We start from the raw sequence: 20,156 nt of genomic DNA, 5'->3' as shown, positions 1-20,156 counted from the left end.
AACTGCAGTGGGTGAAACACAGACATGACAGTCACAGAGCCTGGGACCTTATTTTCAGGAGGAGGGTTGGGTACCTGCTTGAGCCAATCCTTCTATACTCATAAAATAGAATTCTTATTACAGAATTTCAACTTACAGTGGGGATTTTAGATAAATCTTGAGTGTTTAGAGCTTGCTGTTTGGAGTCACAATCACGAAGTTGCTAGTTTGCATTCATGATCCAGGAGAATTAATGTCGAAGTCAAACATTAAACCCACTCGAATTTTTTATTCCTATCAGAAGGGCCAAAGGGAGCCTGTACAGCAGATTGAGAAAGGTGATCTTCCTTACATGCTATTCTGTAATATCTACGATTTATCTAATGTCTTATTGTTGCTGTTATTTACTTCCTTATTTTTCTTGGATATTTAGTGCAAGTTCATGTAATTTTGCTTAAAGTCACTAAGCTACAGTAATCAAAGCACTCTTGCCTGCAGTGCTGTGAACAGGACAAGCAAACTACGCTAATTAGCATGCAATTTTCAAAGGTCAATTACCACATCATTAGCCAGGCCATTTACATCTCTGCAATGTGGAGCATTCTCCAGCTTTAGACAGCGGAATGGGACAAAAACGGATTAAATTGCTTCGGGTCAAATAGTACAGTGAGTTGATGAGTAAGAGTTTAAACTCCAGTGGCTTGAGTAGCTCATAATGGGCCATTTTCACACTATGCCCTCCTCCTGCTGACATCATCTTCTGTCAGATGCTTAAAGAGACTGAGCAAGCCTATCTACCAGGAAATGTTAACATCCGCTTACACCGAGTAAATCTCGTTTCTTTACTTTAACAAAACAAAAAAACAAAGGACCAATTAGCAAAAAATGCCTGGCTCTATGTCCACAGTCACATAATTTAAGAAAAGTAAAATAAAAGAATAATCCAACACCTATAACCATAATGTTTAGAAGCAAAATTAAAAAAAAAAAAAGAAACACTACGCCCCCCAAAATAAAGCAAATTAAAAAAAAAAAAAAAACAAACAAAAACAAAACAGAAAAAAAAAAAAAAACACAAAAAAAACCCACAAAAAAAAAATCCAACCAAAAAAACCCATCCCCACCAAGACACAGTACAGGTTGTCCTAAACTTGCTTCTAGATCAATGAGCAGGACTTTGGAAAGTAAATAGTCAGAGCAACGTTTTAAGGGATATGATTAGACTAATAAATAAGGATATTTTTGGTCCCCTGGGTTTTAGATATGTACTGCACGGTCCATACCCAAAAGGATGTACATTAAGGTTATTTTGGGAATACAATGTCCACCAAGCCAAGTTTCCAAAGCCAGCAGTCCAAGGCTGCAGGGCTGCTGAACACCCAGAGTGTACAGACACAGTTCCAGTGCAGGACACACAGGCATCTTTCACAGTGGCATTTGCTCTGCTAGCCCAGACAAGCAGCCAGGCAAAGATTGCTGGGTTCAGCTCCAGGCGAGGAGAGAAGGAAACCTCTAATAACTGGAATTCTTTCTGCCTCCAGCAGAGCTGGCACTTCTTCCCCTACCTATCCAGCTTTCTCCTTACCTATAATTTGCAGCCATACTCACTCCATGATTGTATTTAACCTTTATATTAAACTCTTTCACATCAAACACCAGCACAAGATCCTTCAGTTTTTCACGTGCCCATGTGACAATTGAAAGGGCCTATAAAGAAATGCTGCAAAGCAAACTTCACATTGCATGGATTCTCCAGCTTTGACCTGCCTTTCACTCCAACCCTCATCTGTTTTCTCCAGGTACTCCAAATATTAAGAAAAATCGTCATTGTGTTTTAACTCCACACATCATCATTACAAGTCAACTTGCACACAACCCCCCTTTCTTGTTTAAAAATGTGGGATAGATCATAATTCACAAAAACACTCCTATTTTTTTCCTTCTGACAGCTAATTCAATGAAAAGTTATAGTCCATTGATATACATCACCAGACTCTCCACATGCTAGAACAATAATGGATTATCTGCTTGTTTTAGAAACAAAAAGCCCTCACTATACTGATAAAATTATAAAGCTCAGCTTGGAGCAGGGAAAGTTAGAAAGGGATATTATAATACTTCTGCTGTTAACCTTTAAAAATGCACCCATTTGAAATTTAAGTGAAGAAAAGTTTTATTCTTCATAAGTGGTAAAAAACCCAAGGCTCTTCAGTTTTCTATGAAGCATTACCAGTTTTTATAATGCTTTGTTGCATGTTGTCAGCATTTTATTTAATTTTGTTTTTTTTTTTTATTAACAGCATTCAGTTTTCCTCATACACTGCAGTTCTGTAATAATATATACATCAAATAATTAGGATCATCATGAGAGATGTCTTATCTCTACCTCTGAAGATACAAGTGCCAAATCAATTATTATGGAGGTACCTGCAAAACACACTAAATCCAGAATCCTTGCCTCACCCTTTTATTCTTTCTGCCCCTTCCAGTTCCCCCATCTCCTAAAGAACAGTTGATATTTTGGACTCATGACCTGGCTTAGGAAACAGCACCGCAACACTTGATTATTTGCTAACACAGGTTATAATTTTTATGAACTTGCTGACCAAAATAATTTCAAGTCCACATACTACAAAGTTTTTCCACTTACACACATTAGAATCAGGCTTGCTGTCAAGGCCATCTTGTCATTCCTTTCCACTCCCAGTTCACATATTTTGGTGCAATCACAGAAACCCCAGTTAGATCCCTTCTGTGGGACCAGCAACTTGCTATTGCAGACTCCATGACAACATAGAGACAATTCCTACTACAGGTTAGGCAGAAAGTAATAACTTGTTATAGAGAAAGCATGTGGATTGTGTGCTTGCATGAATATTTTTATACAAAATTCCACCTTTTACCTGCAGGATTTTTTTAATTCCATCACTGTGCTCCCCAAAAACTCCTATGACAAATTTGACAAATCCCACAAAAGCAGAACAGCAAGGGCTTGAAGAGGAAAAGTGATTGTAGTAAGTTTTAACTAAGCATATTAGAAACAATTAGGCATCAATCTTTATGCTGTGTTTTGTCCTTCTCTATGGACAGTGTCAATTTAAAAGGTCTTTATTTTTTCCTGTGAAACAAAAGTTTAAAAAGACTGCCATGAACTCCAACTTCTTGAGAAGACAGGATTTTTTTTGTTGATTTTTTTGCATGACTCAAAATTACACTCAATCACTCATGTGCTGTTTCCTCATACTCAAAGAAAGACCTGCCCTATCCAGTCTGTTGTACTGCACTATGCTACAATTACACATATACCATAACCCAAGAAAGGTTATAACATTTCTAAAATTGCTACATAAGTGTCCAGCAGCAACCTAAAAAATAACAGGATTTACAACAAGACAAGATATGCATAACACAACACACTTTCTTTCAGCAAGGAATCAGTAATGACTCATGTAAACACAGCCAATCTACTGAAATTCCTTTTCTGGCAAGCTGCTGCTCTAAGGAAGGACTAATGACATTTGGGAAAAAGTTTGCAAATGAAAAGAACATGCCACACAGCTCTCAGCAAAGAATCCAGTTTACCCCTGTTCAATACTAAGACATTTGAGAATTCGGGATTTTTTTTCTCTTCCAGACAATGATATGAAAATGAGCTGGCGCAGAGATCATACTATCCACTATTCTTTTTTTTTTTAATCAAGAACAAGATGGATTTAAACCTATAAATTGTTATTTCACTTTGCAACACTATGCAGCTCTACTCTGTGCTGTGGAGTTGGAAATGCATCCTGCAGCTGGAGAACAACATAACCCTAAGCACAGAAAGCTTGCACTCCCCCTAATTACAGATTCCAATGGTGGCTGTGTGTGGAGCCTCTGGAATAATTACAGTCCTTACTGGTACACTCTAAGGGATGATATATCAAGTGATTTAGAGGGAAACAAAAATAGGATAAATCTTCTAGCAGTAATGATATTGCTGTGGAAGGATCTACTTTTTCCATTACAATAACTTTATAATATTCTTCTGGTTTTCAAATGCAGAGGTATTAATCAACATTTAAATTAGAATTTCTATAATAAAATAAGGTTTGTCTAACAGGTTTTTATTTGCTGAACAAGTACTGTGAGGAACCTGAAAATTACTGTTACTGCATTGACAAGATCCACATTCCAAACCTGCATCTTCTGCTCTTAGGTCTCATGCTGTAATTGCCCCATTAATTTTCAATCAAATCATAAACTACCTGCAGTGATCTCACAAAGAAGGCTGCCAGCACATGTAGCTGACTAAACAGTTGTTCTGGAAACTTCCTCTCTTACACAGAAAAGACTTTCAGCTACAGCTCAGCTCTAGCAGACCAGTGAGTGCTGACCCTTGATGCACACTCCACTGCCGAAGTCAGTAATAAGAAATGGGATACACAGTAAATATCTGAGCATACGCTCATTTTTCAGCTTCATTTTTCAGAAGGAAAATTGCTCAGTTAAGCACAGAGTGTAACTTTCTCTAGCATTACTGCCTGGGCCTCCTAAGAGCATCCTCTAGAGGATAATGGCCCTGAAATCTCATGGAGAGGTGTTTATTGTGTGCATTGAAAAGCTCAGTAATAGGAAGGAGCTGCTTCCACGACCACATTCTTTGAAACATCTTGAGAAATGAAAACTTACGTCATTTCCACTTAATACTCAGAGGCCAGCACACAAAGCAAAAAACATTCACAGTTACCTGGCTGGTTACCTTAAAAACTGCAAAGCAGGTGATGCAAAGAATTCTCTCTCTAAGGTTTCTCTGGAGGTTTAAGCAGCTCTTACAGGAAAAAAAGATGCGTGATATGATTAGCTGATATTTCCATTCTGAGAAGAATACAAAGGCTGTGCCACCCTCCTAACTCAGGAGTAACATTATCATCCAGCATTATAACACTTACTAAAGCACACCAAAGGAATAAAATATTGTAGCCCACTGACATTCCTACATGAAAAAAAAAATTCAGGGGAACATTGTTCACTCATAACATCATCTAACGTGACTGCAACAGACCCCACCAAAAACCACGCTGAAGCAACATAGAGCTTCATGACATCAAGATCAGATTTCAGAGTGGCTGGCACCACTTTATCTTTCTATAAACCTGTCTGATTTCAGAGTCCCTAATATGCCAAGGGTTACAAATTTAAGCGAAGTGACCCTTTGTACAAGGAAAAGAGATCCAAATCACTCAGATGAGCTCCTGCAACAAACAAGTAAGATGCCCTCAAGTGCATAGAGCAGTAAATGGAGGGATGTTCAGGGCTTGAAGGAAAGGCTGTGCACCTCCTAATGCAGCACAGCAGCTCTCCTTATCTGCCCCTCACCCTTGCCAGCACCATGACCCCCAGAGCAGCTCCCCTCCTCCAAGCCTCCTAGTCTCAGACACTTCCTGTCTCCAGCGGCATTTATTTTCAGCCCTCAAGATTCCTTTCTATACGTTCCAGGAACCCTCTAGCCATCCTCTGTCCAGATGGCAGACTACAGATGAAGGGAACAGGGTCTTGGAGAGTCTTTTCTTGGCCTGCTCCTCGGCAGCCTGCTGGAACTCGGAGGCAGGCTGAGTCTTGCACAGACAAGGCTCTGTTGCGCTGCAAAAGCCCTTCAATCCCTCTCCACAGTTTTCCTCAATGCCCTCTTTGTCTTCAAACAAATTTGTCTTAAACCTTTTAACGGCCTCTGCTTTCCAGGGGCATACTTTACACAATCTACTCCCCACAAAGCTGCAGAAAGCCAATAAAAGGGCAAAGGAAAGGGATCTGAACAGACAACCAGAGGCTCAGTTTTTACTACAAAGCAGATGCTACTTAGACAAGCAGATGCAGAAGCAAAAGGTAGATGACAGCACTGGGTCCTGTTGATCCCTGTCATCTGCAGGAGATTTTCTGAAATATGACAGAAACACAAGTTTATTACTCACTTTCATTAAGGATCATCACCCTACAATGAACTATTTTCAAACTCTGACTCTCCCAGATCACTAGTCCTTATCTCTGAGACAACAGAACCACATTATTCTGTAATCACAAAGACCAGCAGAGTCTCTCTGTCTCTCACCAACATTATACATTCATCTACAAGCTTCAGAGAATGACTGACATCCCTTGAGAAACTAAAAATTATACCAAAATAAATTTTAAAAATTTTAACTTTATCTTTCCAACTGAAGCTTCACTAAACAACAGTTTCATAATTTTTAGATTTATTCATGACTGCTTTGACTCTATTCATATCAAAAGCTATGACATTACTTGATTTATTTTTTATATATATATATAATGAAACACTATTTCCAAGAGCCAAAAGGGTTTAAATCTGAAATAAAGCTGGATGCTTCATAGCAGAATACATTTAGGCATAAACTATTCTAAAATCAAATGCAGTAAGCAAAGCCAGTTCCTCATTTAAAGACTGGAGCTGTCAGAAAGGCTCTAATGTAGCTCTTAGCTAGAAAGATTACTTTAGGAAATGAACTGCAAGAGAAAGAACCAATTGTAGAACTTCAGCTACCCAAGAGGGCTAGCAAAGGAGAAGTCACAGACAAACCACCATGGCACAAAAAATTTCCCCGTTTCAGACAGGACCTTAAAAATCCAGCACCTAAAAGGAAAAGAACAGAACAGTGAAGTGGTGGCAAAACATGTCTTTGTCTTTTGAAGGTCTATACAAAAATATATCTTCCTTGTGGGGAAAAAGCAACACAGTCTGGAGGCACTGCAGTGCCCCCATCACACTGGCAATAGCATTTTTCAGTCTAAGTCTTGTTCTTTACCACTGATTTTGGAAGCTAGTTGACTATGCCCTTCTACTGCTTTCATCATTTGCATGTCATAATACTGCCTATGAGATGTTTCTTTACTCTCATTTTGACCAGAAGAAAAAAAATCATACAAAAACTATCTTGAAGGGCATTTACCACTCCTTTATAGGACACTTTAAAAACAAAATCCTATAAATAAGCTGTATGAGTTACCCTGGCTAGATTTTTATCACATATACTATGTTTTTATTCTTCTTAGCATTTGTACATTATTAGAAAATCTTTTTCAGAGACATGCATAAAAAATTTAAGTAATCTCAAAATAGTTCAAATCCTTTTCAGATAACTTCTTTCATTTAAGGGGTGTGATCTATTTGCTTGTTAGGATAATATACTAACTGCATGATAATATCCACAGCTCCTCCCACAAACATTTAGGATTGTCTCATTGAGATTTATCTGCTGTTATGAAATATCCACTGTGTGATTTACAGTCATCTACCGTGTAATAGGTGTAGCTGATAAACTGGTTTTAAGTTCCTGTTTTATCTCTTCCCTTCTTAAGTTCCTCAACAGATTAAAAAAGGTGCAAGTTCATTAAAATTATTTGATTCAATATATACATCCACAATCAAATGGTTGGCTACCACCTAATTACATCAACTTAAAATCTGACCTAGAAATTATGATATTTAAAACTGAAATCAGTTACCAACCACCCACAAACCTTACTCAATATGAGTGACATAAAACACAGGTGGAATGGACCATAAAATCTTAGAAACCTAAGTCCAACAGCTGTAGAGTCAATGGAACATAAGAGGACACAGCAAACCACTCCCTTCCTGATCCAACGATCATGGAGCCATCCAAGGGGCTCCCATCCCCTTGCTACTGGGAAGATGGATTCTCTTTATTTAAGTTCATAAACCAGACACTGGGATGAAAGCTGGACTTGTGAGGGTGGATCAAAATCCAGCAAGTGCAGTGTCACTTTTGGCCTCTGATGTGAAGCCATGTCATCTGGAGACACTGTTGGTGTGAGCTTTCACACCAGCCTTTCCCTAGTTGACTCTCTAGCCAGCATCTGTCTAGAAAACTTTATAGAAGAGTGTGGAATGGAAAAAAAAATATCCTTCTAAAACTCATACAACGGGTAATGCTTTAAAGAAAACCTAGAAAAAAAAAAAACCATACATAATTTATATACCCAGAGAAGGCCAAGGGAGCTAAGTGACTGAGGAAAGCAGAGAAGTCAGTGACTGCCTGGACACCTGGACAACAGTCATCCACCAGGATACACCCACAGAGCAAATGAACAAATACAAATGAACACGCTGTGATTAATGGAGATGACAAGTGCTTTAGCTGTTAAATTCTACATGTTGTGGCTTTTAAAGTAGGATGAGAAGTTCACAGGCCTGGTTCAGCAGCTACAGCTAAGCTAACAGCCCTAGGGGCAAGTAAATGGACAAATAATTTTTTGCACTATTTTTGACAAGATATTAGGAAATAAGTTGCTGCCTTGGAAGTTAAGCATTACTTCCACATCCCTGTTTTCAATTCTGTTTTTCAAGTTAAGATCAGTCTAGCATTTCACTTGCAATGACCATTCTCCTTGCATCTCAGCATCATGGAAGTCAGCAGAAAAAACTCCAATAAACTGCAAGAAGAACAGGAACAAAAGGCTAAAGTTCATATTGCTGATCTCTAAGTTTTATGGGCATATAGGTCTACCTGTGTCATGAAAATAATGCAAGATAATCATACAGAAGATGTGACACAAACCCTATGGACTAGTAAACTTGAAAAAAGGAGATGCTGAAGCCACAGGCAATTTTATTATAGCATCTATCTTCCCAGTAATGAAATTTTCCACTATCACCCTTCTCTCTTTGTAAGCTGCAGAGGATTTCTCACACTGATTATAAGCTAAACAAATGGCTACACAGCATTTCTTTCACATTCTATACTGAAAATAGGACTTACACTGAAAATGGACCATAAGGGAATCCAGCTAAATAGCCACCAACTGCCTATGCCATTCTCCAAGGGTTAGGCTACACTTAGACCCTTTTCCACATGCATTCTCTGTCTTAGATTGCTATTTCAATAGCTTCATACCAAAGTTTTTTGAAATAAAGCAACTATGATCTTTTGGCTAATAAGTGCTAAGAAAATCTTTGCTCTGAGCCAACTGTATCCTGTTACCAACACAGGAATGCCTCTGAACTGTCAGCTTGGGGTGCTTTTGTCAATAGAGCATTGGCCTGTGTAATATAGAAAAAATTAAGTATTTACCCCTAGTAAATATACCCTCAATATCCTTGGCTTCATTAACTCGATTTGCCTTGGCACTCCTTGTCAAAATCACCATTTCTTTGAATGGGAAATGAGGAATCCTTTACCCAACTCCATACAGCCATTGGCATTTAGAACTGACTGCTATGGGATCACTCATTGTTAGAAAACTATGGATTATGCAAAAGCTTGCATCTGCAGTATTTTAAGTGATTAAAGTGATTAAGTGAAGTCCATTCTGCTATGGACTTCAGAAAAGAAAGGTATTTTCTGCTATTGCTGAAAAAGAGAATGGGTGGAGTATGCAAAATCCTTGGAAACCAGACAAACTACACTGGCAGAAGCAGCAGGAGTGAACAGCAAGAATTCTTGCCCATACAACATGTCAAGTAACATCTGGGGGAAAAAAATCTCTATGATTTCAAGCTCACTCCACCACCCTACTCATATTACTTAATTTTTTTGCAAGCCAAATGTCTGAGGTTGAGGTTCAGAAATCTAAGATTATATTGCAGAGAAGGGCTCTTCCAACTGCCAAAACAGTCTCCACATCTTCCCTACCAGCACCTATATCTACTCAGCAGGCATCAAACCAGTACTTGAATAAAATAAATGAAAAGGATACCTGGGGGGAGAAAAAAAATGGAACCCAGAGAAAAATTTTAGACAGTTTTCAGTATGTCAAGAGTGTGATAGCATCTGAGGAAAACTGAAGCTTAAAAATTTGGCTCTGCCACAGATCCAGCAAGATGCAGAAGCATTATAGGCTGGCTCTGCCACCAGTCTACATGAAGTCTAGAAATCAGGTGCACTCAGTCTATCCAGAGAGGCTCTTAACTCATTTGGCATAAAGCACACTTGCCTTTTACTGCATTTCCCATATGCTATTTTCTGTCCCTAAAACGGGAGAGGATCATCGGATGGGACTGTAGTAACATTAGAGAGAGAGAGAGAGAGAGAGAGAAAGCGGATTCCTGCTATGCCGTCTCTGTATCAAGTTCTTACCAGTCCTACTTCCTAACCTGAAACACAGATTAAAAAACCATAGCCAATTTCTCATTTTCTCAATTTCTTTCCATTTCTTTGCAGACGCAACCTGCAAAGCATGAAATAAACAATAGGATTTAAATTTTAAAAAATGTTTCACAACTTCAGCTGCAACTCAAGCACAAAGCGACAAGATAGATTCTGCAGAAAGTACTAGATAAGTCTCTTGGTCTAAACATAGGAGTTTACTAAAGAAAGGTAAGAGGGAAACAGCACTTGTAATGAGAGTTCAGTAAACTTCTCCTATCCTCAACTTTTGTTTCATGCAAAGAGATGAGGCAAAAATAGATCACTAACATCTGTTATTATCAAGAAAGGCTAGCTTGAAGTGGAAAAGCCCGACAACGAAAGACACTTGGGATTTTGATTTTCTGTCTCTCTGCTGCTACCCCCTCCATCCAGTCCTCCTTTCCCTTCTTCAGCTAAAGTCCTTCCCAGCTTCTGTGTGCACAGTACCAGCTCATGTCCACACATGTCTGTGCTAGTTAATGTACAAAACTGCCTTACCAGCAGCAGCGCAGCGAGCAGATGATGAATTCCATTGCAACAAAATCAACAGCAGGGGATTTCCGACAAGATGGCAATAAGTAAAACACAGTTCAGATACTCAGAGAAACATGGGAAACCCAAAATAACTGATTACTGAAACACAGCCTGAAATACCAGGAGCACTTTTCCAGAATTCAGCAAGATGCAACTTTGGCAGGCAGAGTGAAAACCAAAAAAAAGGTGCTCTTCTAGAGAACAGGCATACAAAGCTCACTCTTGAAAAGACAGCTGTACAAAAGAAAGAAATAGGCTTTCTGCCTTTCTTTAATCTATCAGAATAACTGTTATCTATAGTTTCCTCCTCTTCTTTTAGGGTAGGACTGCTTAAAATTTTTTAAAAACCCTCCTCCTAACAAATGAAGAGTTAGCAACTATTTTAATAATGCTTTTCTCTATCTAGTTCTGCCTACCTTTCAAGTCAATTTGGATGCAAAGAAACAGTAATACCAAAACAATAAATAAGTAATGGGAACTATTTTTTCCAATCCTTCCTTTTCTCTTTCACAACATTAATTCCAGTGACTCAGACATATTACAGTCCAGAATATCTTTTGAGCTTGTTGCTTTTCCTAAAACTTAAACCTCTTTTGTGAAAACTGTTGAAGCAGTTGGTTTATACCTATTTTGTAAGATTTCATAAACTCCATTTATCGTTCTGCTTAGACAAGGGGAAAAATTTCCCAGCCACAGAGCCTTAAAGCTCCACCTTGTGGAAGATGCCTAGAATATTCCAGTAGGCTTCAGGGAAAAAAGGACTTCAAACCAAGCTTACAATTAATGTGATGTGCTTGACATTGGCATTTTTCATCAATCCCACAGTAAGACAACCTCTTAAATGGGTTCTCCACCAAGAGAAACACAAGTAGGGGGGGACCACAAGTAAAACAAAAATGAATGGCTGTAACTTGAGTCCTGTGTCCAGTTCTGGGGCTCTCACTGCAAGAAAGACACTGAGGTGCTGGAGCATGTCCAAAGAAGAAAACAGAGCTGGGGAAGGGCCTGGAGCACAAGTTGGATGAAAAGCAGTGCAGGGAGCTGGGGTGGTTTAGCCTGCAGAAAAGGAGGCTCAGGGGGGACCTTACTGCTCTCTGCAAGGACCTGAACAGAGGTTGTAACCAGGTGGGGAGTTGGTCCCTTTTTCCCAGGAAACAAGTGACAGGGCAAGTGCAAACAGCCTCAAGCTGTGCCAGGAGAGGTTCAGGTAGCACATCAGGAAGAAATTCTTCACTGAAAGGGTGGTTGAGCACTGAAATGGGTTGCCCAGGCAAGTGGTGGAAGTGATGGAAGCACAACATCCCTAGGGCTGTTCAAAAAATGGCTGGCCATGGCACTTAGTGCTATGGTTTAGTTGCTTTGGTGGTGTTTGGTCTAAGGATGGACTCAGTATCTTGGACTCTTTTCCAACTGGAATGATTCTGTGAAAAGTTGGTTTTATTTTGTGGCAATGCAATAGTCATCCTGCACTGAACCAGCTGATAGCACCAGCAACAGTCCAGAACACATCTTGCTATCACCTTGTTTGCTGGTTCCTGTGCATTGGACTTACTCTCTCTGCAAGTAGGAAAACAGGGAATCACAGAGAGGTTCACCTGGCTAAGGAGCTGATAACCAAAGCACACCAACCCTGCCAGCAGAATGGATAAGTGGCTCACAGAGCTTATCTTGCAATACTGCATTTACTGCAACTTTACACAGGTGTTCCAAAATCTATTCACAGTCCCCTTCCAGCCACCTATTACAAATTCACAGTTGAAAGCTTGGGCTGAGACCAGTTTGGTGCATGCACATCTTGCTGCTTGTGACTGTGCAGCCTTGGGATATTAAAGCACACAGAGCCGGTACTGCCCTCTGCTGAAAGAGCCTGCATGGCAAAACTATAGCAACTTTTAGCTGATTTTTCCTGTGTCATATATGTACCTCGTTTTTCCTTCTTCCTGCAAGCCTTTACAATATCCAGGTTCAGTTTTATTGTGAGTTTTTTCTTGCTGCTTCTTCCCCAGGAGGGCTACAAAGATGTCCAAGAGGTTTCTAAGTTTACATACTGTGATACCAGCACACATAGGCTCAGAGATCAGAGCTGCTGCACTAAAGCACTGCAGACACAGCTCATGTCTTTAGCAATGTAAGCACAAACAGATAAAAAACATTAAAAAGAACAAAAAGTGAGGCATTCAAAAACAGCCCTATAAAAATTTAAATTTTTCCTTTATTGTCTGCAGTACAGCAGTCATACAATAATGTTATGAGATGTTCTTTTGTGTAATAAACCCAAGATAATTAAAGAACATATATCCACATTCATTTAGTACTTGGAATTTGTAAAATTACCATAACCAGTAACTAGCTACTAACAGTAATCACATTCCTTTTTCTGATACAAACTTTACAATGCTTCTATTCTGGCTCAGTTGCTCCACATTGAGATTTAAACATTCAGAACAATCTGAAAATCAGAATACCTTAAGGACTGAAATACTGTACCAAAACTGAAAGTGCAGCAAAATAACATCTGGCTGAACGATACCTTTGCTTGGAACACAAGGGAGCACCAAGTTTGAACTCGACTGCAGGGTCGCTGAACACACAGAGAAAATGCAAGCATGGCACTCCAAAGAGAGGGAAGCAGAGCATCCCTGCAGCTCAGCAGGGCAGGGAGCTGCAGAGGGAGCCCGCTGCCCGCAGCTCCCCGCTCCGGAAAGGCGGCACCGCGCCGTCACTCACCGCAACCCGCAGCCTGCGCTCCTTGCTGCTCTCACCAGATCGCATCGGAAAAAAATAACCAGCGATTACTCAGCAGGCAGGGAAGAGAGGGTCTGACGCGCTGAATCGGTATGCTGGAAGAGGTGCTTGTTTTAAATTACAATCCATATTTTATCCTTCCTGTTCTCTGAGCTATACAAACTCCAGCTCCGAAGGACCTTTCACTTCTCACAGCGCTTTGGTGGAGGACATCCTTGGTTGGTCAGTTAACATCCTGGTTGGCCCCTTTACTTAAAAAAAACCCAAACCCCAGAAAACAGAACAAAACCCCTCAGCCTTTTACTGCAAGAAAAATGTTTGCAGCCTCCATGAAGTCCTTATAATTTTCACTGTTGATGGCTGTTACCAAAAAGAGCCCAGATACAGCAGAACAAAACCTTAAGTTTATTAACAGATTTTAAAACCAACAGAATAGATTAAATATACCCCAGCACATAACCAAAAATAATGTATTTCACCTTTGCCCACTGTAGCCTTTTGGATGAAACTATCAAGTTTTTACTTAAAAAAAGAAAAAAAAAACCCTCACTTATACAGTTTTTCTTCCAAAATTGAGAAGTGTATTTAAATTTTGTATAGTTCATGGAACAGGACCAAAATCACTGATAATAAAATCACTATGTATGGATGGGAGGCCAAAAGCCCATTTGTGTATTACCAGTGAAAAAGACTTTTTAAAAATTATATTCCCCAACAGATGTACCAATAGTACCTGTCATCACTGGCATGTGAAAGCCCCTTGCTTAAATTTAGCTCTGATTATTTGTCTTCATGAAATTAGAGCTAAAAATGTCTAAAAATGACACTTGATACATACAAGTTTCAAAGCCACTGTCCTCACTCTGAACCCCATATGAGCCTCTCAAAAAGGAAACTCATGTTGAACCACAATTTTTCACCCAGTAATCTCCTTTTGCCCCCCTACCTTGCTTCAGCTACACTTGTGTGCACAGTCTGGATTCGTTTACTCAGAGCACTAATCACTGCATTCAAGAGGAGACAGACCCAGTTTAACTTATGTAACCTCATTACCAGCTGACTGAAGGAACACAGTGAAACTGAGAGAAGAAGTGCCTTTTGTAAATTGGTGTCAGGTTTGGGTTTTTTGAAGAAAGATGATATATACACCTTAAAAAAGAGATGCAACCAAATTGTTCCTGTAACAACAGAAGGAATAACACATCTAGCCTAGTTCAAGCCAGTCTTGTTGAGATAAAACTGTATCGTGTTTCTAGCAATTTCTTCCTTAGAAATCAAGAGCATTACAGCTAGATTATCTCTTGGAAAGCCCCAAGTGCTGCCACATGCTTTGTCACTACAGCACTCTCTATCTTGGTGCTTGGCAGCCTCACCATACATTATCACTCACTCACTCAGTGCCATAGGCTCAGTTGTGTGGTGGGGAGTCCCTGCTCCTGCTGAGCCACTCAGTCTGCAGGCTCACAAAGAGCATCCATAGCATCAAAGGGCCTGCAAGAACTGACTTTTTTTTCTTTTATCCACAACTTCAATCAGATTTATCAGCCTACAGAATAAAAATTCATTAAATTCTAAAGTTCCCTTCAATAAACCACAGGAGAGACCTGCCTGCCCATAGAAACACACCTTCTCCACCATTAATAATTAAAACAGCAAAACTTCATAAAGGTAAGGCTGGACTCAGGCTGCCCAGCTAAAAGGTATAATTACAGGAAGACTGTTCCAGGCAGAGTAAGAAAGCTCAGAACCATGAGAAATTCATGCCGATTTCATCTTACAATAATAAAATGAGACAAGTTTATTCATCTCCACCTTTCACAGAAATTACAACCCACAGAGACTGGGGACACGGAACAAAATGCATCAATTTGCCATAATAATGCACTCTGACAGCAATACACATACCGTGACCTTTAATCCATGTAGGCCTCTTCCGCACATTTAAAAGGGAAGTTAGAAGCATGGACTGCAAGGACAGATTACATGAGCATCATTGACAAGTCTATGTGTTGCATTATTTTCATCTATTTAATAGCCAAAGACATCAAATAATTCTGTTGCCACGATCCTGACGGAGATTTCATGCAAAGTGCACTTATGCTTATGGCATCCACAGCTCTCAGCTATAATAAAGGAGGAAATTCCAGCAAAGGAGGTGATTAAGTAATTAAAAAATACGAATGCTTATTTGTAATACTGTAACAAAATGTGACCACCACCAGAGCAGACTTCCTAAATAATAGGATCTGGATAAAATACTCATTTCATTAGAAACTAATATCCGTGCAATACACAGAAATTATAATAAAAGTAATGCAAAGTATTTCTGAATTTATTGATATATGAATGTACAGAAAGAAAACATTTTTCTCCTTAATTAGCATGCTCCCTCTAGCTGATCTTTGAGATGTTTTTTGGGAAGCCTGAGAAGACCAACATATTCTGGAATGTTGTCCTTGCCCAATGCTAGAGGAGATGTATAACACAGGCAGTTGAATGGGCAGGGCAGTCATGGTTTGTCCTTTCACATCTACATAGGTAAAATAACTGAAGGCAGCTGAAGAAGATCTGACAGCACACTCAGTTTCCTCTTAAAGAGCAGGAAATCCATGTTTTGGTTCTCTTGAGTCAAACTGTTCAGAAAGACGTCAACACACACACAAAAAGGTAAACATGTGGCCTGCAATGATCCGAAAAATTTAATATTCAGCCTTCTTATGCACTTGGAAAATTTAGGTATTCTTCTGAATGTACATTTGTATTTATTTATTTCCTGCATTATCTACAGCACTGCATGTAGGCAAACAGCTGAACTCGAGAAATTGAGCTTCTCTCTGCTTTTCACCCTAATGTTACATAATGGACCAGCTTTTATAGTGTGACTGCCACCCTTGTCTTCAGTGTCCTCTTTAGAGAGTTCTATGGTTTTTCTACAGTAACTTACACCACAAGATCAGTATCTCATCATAAAATCTTCTGTGTCTAGCTAACTGGCAATGTCAGCATTATGTCCTTAACAGAAATGACCTAATCCATCTTATTCTGCATTGAAAGTAGAAGACTCCTCAATTATCTTCAAATATGTGACTTTAAACATACCACAGTTATCAAAGGCAAACACACACCCTTTGGGTTGCTGGGAAACAGGACTTTTCTAGTTTGCCTGGTTTAATACAGGATATACACACCTGCAGTACAGCACAATGACAGGAAAATCAAGCTGATTTTCCCAAAGTATTATTTTCTCTGATATAAAAATTCCCAGATGCACCAAGCTATTTTCACCTATGGTTCCTTCCACCCCCCGTGACTACAGTATATTTGATTTTGTAAGTTATTTAACTTGAGTGGTCAGTAATGCTTCCCATCCACAGACACAAAAAAAGCACCTTCCAAAATGTGCACTTTCCAAAGCACTTCTCCTGCTACACATGGGTACAAAACAATACCCCCACAAAGGCAGAAGAGAAACAGGCCTCACTTCTCCTTACACCTTAAATAAATGTCTGACATATTGGCCTCAAAATCACCTTTCAACCCTACAGTAAAGTTCATCAAGGTCCCAGGCCTTAAAAAAAGAAACCATTCAAGCAAACTTACAAGATGAAAAAGAAACTAACATTGTACATGGAATAAATAGAAAAACCACTCACTAGAGCCACTGTAACAATGTTACAATACAATATATTGAACAGATAAGCATGATTAACATTTTAATAGTCATCACCAAAAAGACAATAAATAGAATACATTCAGTAACATTTCATCAATTTGTTTTATAAATCCATAGTGCAGAAGTCAAATCTAGAAATTAGGTAAAAGTAGTTTGGATGTTGCAGAAAGGAATTTAGGAAACTATCTTCCCTCCCGCACATGACATATATCCTGAGCTTTTTTGAAATAAAATTAATCATTTTCACATTTAGAATATGTCCCTTTCTTGCTTAGAGACCTGTTAGAGGGATATCACAACATTAAAGGTCTGCCATGACACATTTTCCCTCCCAGCTTGCACAGACCCTTTACTTAGATAAGTAATTAGTTTACTGTGGAAATTTTTCCCAAAGGAGTGAATTGTATTTTAAGAACATACTCTAGCACCAACACATTTTGTGGGAAAGCAATTGACTTGAGGTAAAATCCAGAGACAAGCAGCATACTCAGTGATTACTGCTGCTGTTCTGACTCCCAGGTTAATAAGAATTTAACCACTGTGCATGCAGCACGAAGAGGAGGTGTATTAGATCACATCTCAGAAGACTTAGCCCAGCATAACATAACTTTTATCTGTTGTGCAACACAGCTGCAGTTCAGACAGCCCCTTCACACAGCCACAAAAACTAATGCAGGAAGTCCTCCACTTCCTCTCATTATCATTACACTTCCAGAATTATACTTGCAATAGAAGCAGCAGCATCCTTCCTATGAGCATATATCTTCTCAATTTGCTTGAGGCTGCACAATGTTCCTCTGGAAATGTGTTACTTAGAGACCCAAAGCACAACACCCTCCATCTCCTCTATGTGTGCCTGGGACACACAATATTCACCTCCCAAGGTCGTTATGACGAACACCATTTATAACTTGCTAAGCTTAAGAAGCTGCACAGTTCTGCATAGCTGTCAGTTTAGGGCAGCTGCTTAAACCCAGGGCAGCAGTGAGGGCAGAGCTTCCCCTTCTTAAAGGTCTTGGTTCCCACAGAAATCTCACAGCCTAATGAGAAACACCTCGTACATCAGGTGACATTCTTAATTGACAGCAGAAACATGGCTTGAAATTAAAAAACTGAAGGGCAATTCATCTATTGCTCAGGAAGAGATGAATGTGGAATGTGTATTTCAGATCCTTAATATTAGTGGCAGCCTTCGTCTTAAAGAAAATCCTTAGTTGGAAAACTTCTTTAGATAATGGAATCTTTCAAGTTATTTCCTTCTCAGGGACTGCAGAAACTGTTTGTAATGATGCAGTAGTCCACAGCATAGGGAAATCATCCTTGAAAACACTCAGTCATGAATAATATATTTAAAACATGTATTACCTAACAGGCAAATGCATTACAGATTTAAAGGCCAATAAGTGAAATTGGAAGGGGTTTTTTTTTAATGAAAATCAGGGCACTGTGTTTTCTGGTGATGACTAAACACAAGTGACAAACTAGTTTTAAAAATGAAGTTTGCTGTTATAGACCTCTTCACAGACAAGCATATCCCAGACCTCCAAATAAAAATTATTAGTGAAAAATGTGTTCATAGTTATCATGTTACCACAGTAAAGAAACAGTAAGAAACTCAAAGCCTGAGCAACGACGTAGATGGAAATCTAAGCTGAAGCCACAGGACCCAAGAGTGTCACATTTCCTTCCCTCTGACTCAGGGCTGGATATTCTAAGCAAAATAAACCCACCCAGGATGGTCAAGCATGCCCCACTGAGAGACCTGCTGCATCACTGCTGTTTTCAGAGCTGCCTTCAAAATGTGGTGTAAGGAGCAGGTCTGTCTACCCTAAAAAGTAAAGTACTCAAAACACTGTTTAGAGCTCTCTATTGTAAATGCTGCCAGAACTCATTCAACTTATTGTAATGCCAGATGTATCTTAAATTCCTGGTAGTGTTTCACAGATAACTTAGAAACAAAATACAACAGTAGCTCTATTGCCAACTCTTGCTTACTTTTTAAAAATGTATAAACATGCCAATCTGAATTGAAATCATTGTGTTTCAAAACATTGTCCTCACTACCAATATCACTTATTTCATGGGCTACCACAAGTGTTGTTTCTTATAATCCAATCAGTCAAAATATAAGCATTTTTGACAGTGTGGCTTAGTAAAAATATTACTTTTTTTTATTTCAGGGAAAATATTCCACTTACAATTTTTCAGAAACCCACATAAAATATCAGAATGGTACAGAAAACCCACATAAAATATCAGAATGGTACAGAAATTTCAAGGTTGTTTCTTTAAATGGTTTGCTGCTAATTTTCCCTTTTAGCTGGAACAAAGAGTGCTTAAATTCTTCACTATTATGCACAATACTTATTCTGTAGGCTAGGCCATTACCCAAGCAAAAATTTCCCTATTAGCCTGAAGAGTACGAAATGTACACAGAATATCCATTTTTAAACATTTTAATGTGATTTACAAGACTCCTTCTAGCAGCTGAAAACTTTAAGTCATTTTTCTGACTCCTGCCCTTGGTTCAGCAGTGCTGCTGCAGCAGTGGATGTAGGTTATCAGCCATCCCTGAGGTGCTGTGATAGCAATCGCTGCAGAACCTACACCCACAAAGTTTCTCCAAAATCAACAAGTGAGAGCAAAGCTCACAGAGATAACTATCCATACTGCCCAATGGAAAACAAACTGCAACCTATGTATCCCAGTCTAGGGAGAGCAGACACTCTGAAATTCAACCACAACCTGGAGTTACTAGTGGCAAGCCATTCCCTATATTCAAGGTGTGCTGCATTTTCTGGTACCAGGGTCTGAGTGCATAAAAAAAGTCATCCAGAGGAAAGAACTAAAAAAAAAGTTCATTTGTGCCTTAGCCTATCTCCATGTTTATCATATTTACCAATGCTTTAATCCTATCAACAGCTTAACAAGATGCAGACTAAGTATCTCAAGGATATCAGTATATGTGAGTCTTTAAAATATCAGTAGTTCTCAAAATATGCCTGGAAGTTACCATTTTAGAAATGGGAAGTGAAAGACAAAAGGGAGCCAAAGAAATGTGTCTGAAGTCACCTGGC

The 20,156-nt window shown here is 39.2% G+C and overlaps 1 protein-coding gene across 1 annotated transcript in view; it reads right to left on the bottom strand.

Moving 5' to 3' along the window:
• Positions 1-20,156, bottom strand: part of MOB2 (MOB kinase activator 2) — a 108,598-nt gene that overhangs the window by 63,031 nt on the left and 25,411 nt on the right. The window lies entirely within an intron of this gene.

Source organism: Ammospiza caudacuta, chromosome 6 (assembly GCF_027887145.1).
Source record: "Ammospiza caudacuta isolate bAmmCau1 chromosome 6, bAmmCau1.pri, whole genome shotgun sequence".
Taxonomy (NCBI): Eukaryota; Metazoa; Chordata; class Aves; order Passeriformes; family Passerellidae; genus Ammospiza; species Ammospiza caudacuta.
The sequence above is the reverse complement of the archived record's forward strand: the minus strand, read 5'-3'. Positions and strand labels throughout refer to the sequence as shown.